Raw genomic sequence first — 6,000 nt, 5'->3', positions numbered from 1 at the left:
CCACCACTGTAGGAATGTGCCCCCTGTTGACAGAGTGACTAAATTATTCTTTGTCTGCTTAAAAAGGCAAAAAGCCCAGAAGTTTCTCTCCCAGATTGGTACAAAGACACCTCATAGGACCTTTGGGACTTCACCTCAGACCTGGGGCTGCCAATTGGACAGAGGCCAAGAGGTCCCACTTAGGTAATTCACTAGAAAAGGAAGAGAACAGAACTTGCCCCTGGCTCAGTTTTTCTCTGTAAGAGCTTTGTTATTTTGTCTTTTATTAAACCTTTTTCTGTTTCCAACACTACCTCAGAAGCCATCCTGCTAATTTTATGGCATTTGGGGTAGGTGGGCTATCTTGGATGTTACAGGTTCTCTGAGAGCTCATAAAAGCTGGCTTGAGGAGGAACCCATCACACCCCCTTCCAGCCCTGCCTTACTTCCACCCCTAGTCCAAGCCTCTGTCAGGAGCACAAAAAGCAGCAGAGATCCTCCTGCAGTTCAGTGGCAGCTGGTGGGTCCTGCCCTCCCCAAGGTGTGTCCTGGCCACCAGCCAGGTATCCTGAGCCCTCAGGCTGTGCTCCAGGGGTGACCAGGCTCCTTGCTGTGGCCAGATATGGGGTGGAAGCTTCAAGAGTAGAGTGCAGGCATGTGCCAGGGAAAAACCTGGGGACCCCTGCACAACACTGCTGTCTCCCTGGGACTGCACCTGCTTTCAGCCAGAAGGCACCTCCTAGGCTCCCAAAGCTTTCCAGCCAAAACTCATTTTGGCACCAAGGGCACTGCCAGGCAGCTCCCCCCAGCTCTGTGGTGCCAGTGGGTCAGTGGCAGGGAAGACACCTTCTCCCCAGAGCAGATCAGATCAGATCAGATCAGTCCTGCATCAGGAAGACACTGAGGCAGGAACTTTGCCAGTCAGGGGTACCAGAGCTGTGCAGGAGCAGGAAGATACCATCGGGGGAAGAGCAAAGGAAGGACTGGCAGGAGCAGCCACCGAGGCTGGGGTTCATCAGGGATTGCAATGAGGCTGTGGCATCCCTCACCCTCCTCCCAGGGCCACAGAGGATGCTAAAATGTTCAGGGGTAGTGGCTGAAAAGGTGATTGAACACTCCAGACTCCAGGCCTCCCACTGGTCTGGGGTGTTAGGCAGGATCCCACACTGTGACCTGTGCACAGGGAGAGGGCTGGAACTGAGAACCAACAACCCCACATGTAGCAGGGGGCTCACTTGAGGGCAAACCCAACCTCCTGGAGGTGACCAGGGCAGGGTGTACCTGTCTTGGCCCCATAAGCTGCAGGCTTGCATCACCAGCTCTGCCCCAAGGGAAGATACTGAAACCACAACAGGGAAAAGAAGGATTCAGGGCAAACAAACAAAAATACCAGAAATTTCCTCCATGGCCTCTCCAGATGGAGCCTTCCCTACCTCCTCTTCCCACTGAGTGTAAACTCACGACGTGTCTGCTCTCATGTCCTGCTTGGAGCTTCCAAACCCACACAAACACACAGGCACAGGGAGAGAGAGCCACAGCAAGATCTGTGGGCAGTCAGCACAGGTGCCTCCCATGGCCACTGAACATTATTTAAAAGCTGTGAATGTCACCCCAGCTGTGATGCTGGCCCTTGAAAACCTGCCCTGGGTGCCAACCCTGTGTACCAGTGTACCCTTTCCACTGCTCCTAAATTCCACAGTGTCCCCCAAGCCCCCCAATACCCCTTGCAAAGCTCTGGGATGTAGAGAGGCTTGAAGAGTAAATGTGGATACAGACATGGTAGTGGATGTGAATACAGCCATGGTGGTGCACCTGGAAAATTGAAACAAATGATGCAGGACTAGAGAGCAGCAGCTGGTACAGAGCCTCTTGTCTTCCAAGGCTGTTTCATCAGGCTGCTGGAGAACTGGGCCTGGTGCTGCTCATCCTTGAGTTGCTTCTTTTCACCCCAACAGCTTGATCCTCAACACAGGCCCTCCCCATCGAATCACTGACCCAAAGAGAAGTTTGGGTTGGAAAATACCTTAAAGCTCATTTCATTCCACTCCCTACTGTGCACAGGGACACCTTGACTGTCCCAGGGTGCTCCCAGCCCCATCCAGCCTGGCCTTGGACACTTCCAAGGACAGGGCAGCCACAGCTTCTCTGGGCACCCTATGCCAGGGCCTCCCCACCCTCACAGGGAAGAATTTTTTCCCAATATGCCATTTAAACATAGTGTCTTTCAGTTTGAAGTTTTTCCCCTTTGTCCTGTCACTCTCTGCCCATGAAAAAAGTTAAAATCCCTCTTTTTTTAAAGCCACCTTTGAGCACTGGAAGGCCACAATGAGATGTCCCAGTTACAGGCTGTGAGAATAAAGGTTTTTTCAGACTGCACCGGAGCTCTGGAATGGAACAGGATCCAGTTGTGGATTCTCAGCAAGGGCAGGGTGGGCAGAGAGGGCTCAGTCCCTGTTCCAAAGCCGTCATGTCAGGGGAAATGAGGGTGTGTAAAGGCTGAGGATGAGATTTTGTCAGTGGTGAGGAGAGGATCAGACTGAAGGCACAGCTTTGCAGGGGCAGGGAGCTGTCAGCTGTCAGCTCTGGAGGGCTCATCAAAGCTCCCCGAGCTCCCAAAGCACACCCTGAGCATTGCTCAGCCCAGCCACGTCTGTCTGTCCATCCTGTCCTCCCAGAGGGGGGCGTCTCTGACAGGCACTCTGCAGAGAGAAAACAAAACCCAGCTCCCCCCAGCCCAGGCCCCTCCTGAATACATGTGCAGGGAATTTCAAATGTGCTGTAACTGTGCATTTGCCAGGAAGGAGCTCTGTGCTGCCATCCTCTTGCAGGCAGTGTATTGTCCCTGTCACAGCTGTCCTCCTTGGGCACTGCCCTGCTCACAGGACACTCTCAGGGAGGCTAAACAGGACTCACAGAGTCTGAGACTGGGAGAGATCCTGCCATGGAGAGGGACACCTTCCACTGGCCCAGGCTGCTCCAAGCCCCATCCAGCCTGGCCTTGGACACTTCCAGGGATGGGGCAGCCACAGCTGCTCTGGGCACCCTGTGCCAGGGCCTCCCCACCCTCAGAGGGGAGAATTTATTCCCAATATCTAGTCCTAATATCCTATTATCTATCAGAATGTCTAACATCCTAATTCCTAATATCTGGAATGGGCACGTTGCCTAACCCTGCCTTCTTTCACTTCAAAACCAGTCCCCCCTTCTCCTATCCCTAGGTGAGTACCATGGAATCCCTGAGCACCCCAAATGTTCTCCCACCCTGCCCACTGCCCTCAGTGGGCTGTGAGGAAGCTGAAGGAGAGGAGGTGGAAGGCTTTCAGGGAGCAGCTGAACACAGGGTCAGGAGAGCAGGGGCAAGGGAAGGGTATGGAAACCAGAGCAGGTGAGCTACAAGAAGTCTCGTGGTCGCTTTCTCCTAGGACAGCGTCTCCAGGCTCAGAGCACAGCAAGGCTTTGTCTGCAGGTCCCTGCTCCATTCCTTCTCTGCCATGTGCACACACAAGCTGAGCCTGCCACCGTTTATCTGTGGGGGCACTGCTGCCCCAAGGCTGTCAGCTCTCCCTGCAGCCCGGGCAAACCCTCAGCCAGCCCCTCCTGCTGCTGCCTGTGCCTGCCCAGGGGTTGTGGGACAGCCATGGCTCAGGGGGAGGATGCTGCCTGCTGCTGAAGGGCCAAGCCCTTGTTGCTGAAAAAGGTGAAGGTGGGGAAATGTCTCAGAAAGCTGTGTAATTACATTTAGGTACTTTATCTGCAGCATTTATTGATGAGTTCTGCTGCTTAGAGAGGTTTCACTGCCTGGAAATTTCATAGGATGGGGCAGGGCTGGTGAAAGGGGCCTCGAGGTTCTCCTGGCCTGCATCATGTTTATGGTGTCGCTGTCACTTGTCACAGGTCAGGTTGTCCTGCAGCACTGTGTGTCCCATGCAGGGGTCCTGCCAGCCTCTCCTGATTATAGACTCCTCTGCTGCCTCTCCACTGCCAGCCCAGCCCCTGGGGCTCTCTGAACAGGCAGTCCCAGCCCACTGCAAGCACAGCTGTGTGTTGATCACTCAGACACAGTGCAGGCAAAGGAGCTGAGGCATGGAGGGGCAAGAGCTCAGTTTCTGGCTCAGAAAGGAGCAGCACTCAGAAAGCACCAGGAAACAGAGGCAGGAACAGCACTGAGGAGATTCACACCTCCCCTCAGGCTGTATGTCCCTTATCCTGACACAGCCTGAGAGGAGCTGTGCTGGGAATGACAAACCATGCCTGTGCCTGTTCCCTGAAGTAGCAGAGCACTGATAAATGAAAGGGCCTGTAAAAGCATGGATTCAGGGAGGAAGGTCAGGTATTGATAGGAGCAAGGGCTGGGGTTTGTTTGCTTGGTGAGACATGCAGAGAAATGTGCCCATGGGCAGAGAAGGGGCCACACACCAGCAAGTCCCATCCTGTTTTCATCTTTCTGAGCAGAGACACCAAAGATTTACTAGAGCTTTTGTTTCCTTTGCAAAGCCTGTGCTCAATAAATTTTTGCCTCTACTTATGAAAAGCCCTTTTCCACACCAGGCACAGCTTTCCCTGGGCTCTTATTTCATCTACCCCCCCACTCAGGCCTATCTTGACTTCCCTGTGATCCTTGTCTTCCTTTCCTCCTCCTCCTGCCTTAGCCACATCCTACTTCACCTGAATCTGTCCTGTCCACCTTCCTGTTCCCACCACCCATCTCTCCTGAAGAACTCCACTCCCTGGGCAAGGCGCTTCCATGCAATGTTTCCACCTCTCAGTGACAGGACTGCAGCAATGGAGCTGGTGGATTTGTGTCTCCTCTGAAGGATCTGGAGTTAAGGAGGCTGCTGCACTGCTCCTGAGACCCTGCAGAGCCCAGAGATTTGCAGGTCCCCAGCAGTGTCACATCAAAGAGCACAGCCTTTTTGTTTAGGCCCTGTTTGAAGTTTGCTGCTAATTTTTGGTATGCAGGGAGTGGTGTTTGGCTCCTGCTTGTTCCTGGAATAAATGCTCATTGCGTTGCTCTTAAATGATTGGAGACCTCCAATTTTAATCTTTTATTCATAATCTTCTTCCAGCTCAGATACAGAAAAAAAAACATGTAAATTCAAAACCTGCAAGAATTGAAAATTTCATAAGTGCTGCTGACCCTTCACTGGCAGCTCTGAATATGAGAGAAATAAAGGACTTGTAATAAGGAACCTCATTTTTGATAACAGGTTTAGTGGACCCAGGCATTAAATGGGGTTTCACATGTTCCTGCTGTGTGTCCATGAGAGATGTCATCAGTCCTGCTGGGCAGGGACTGTAATCCTGCTGCTCCTGCCTCTCTGCCATCTCCTGCCTCTCCCTCTCATCACCTCTGCACTGAGGTGTGAGCTCACCTGGTGATCACCTGGTGACTTTGGGACACCCCTGCCTGTATTGCCTCACCTGCTGGTCCCCAAGCTCACGTCCCATTGGCCACCAAAGCCCATCCACCCCAACTGCCTTGGTCCTGCCATGTTCCCTCAGCTCCTGTCCAGGAACAAAGGCCACTGCTCCCCATGGCCTGCACCACATCCCTCACCTCTCCTCCTTAGAATCATGGAATGAGAGAATCATGGAACATTCTGTCATTGGGAGGGATCCTCCCAGGGATCATCCAGCTCAGCTCCTGGCCCTGCCCAGGACACCCCAACAGTCCCACCCTGTGCCTGAGAGCTTTGTCCAAAGGCTCCTGGAGCCTCGGGGCTGTGCCCATTCCCTGGGGAGCCTGGGCAGTGCCTGCACCCTCTGGGGGAAGAACCTTTCCCTGATCTCCAGCCTAAACCTCCCCAAGCACATCTTCTGCCATTCCTTTGGGTCCTTGGTTCACCCATCCTCTGCACCATTCTGTGCTTGGGAAGGAATGTACCTGAATATTGCCTGTTGTTACCTGCTCAGTGTCACCCCCTGCCCACTCCCTGCAAGGACCACTTTTCAGGACAACTTTGTGAGAAGAGGTTTGGAAGGCAGGGAGGAAATGAGAGACATGATGAGTAATAAGAAATC

This window comes from Agelaius phoeniceus, chromosome 24, assembly GCF_051311805.1.
Source record: "Agelaius phoeniceus isolate bAgePho1 chromosome 24, bAgePho1.hap1, whole genome shotgun sequence".
NCBI lineage: Eukaryota > Metazoa > Chordata > Aves > Passeriformes > Icteridae > Agelaius > Agelaius phoeniceus.
Note: the sequence above shows the minus strand (reverse complement) of the source record.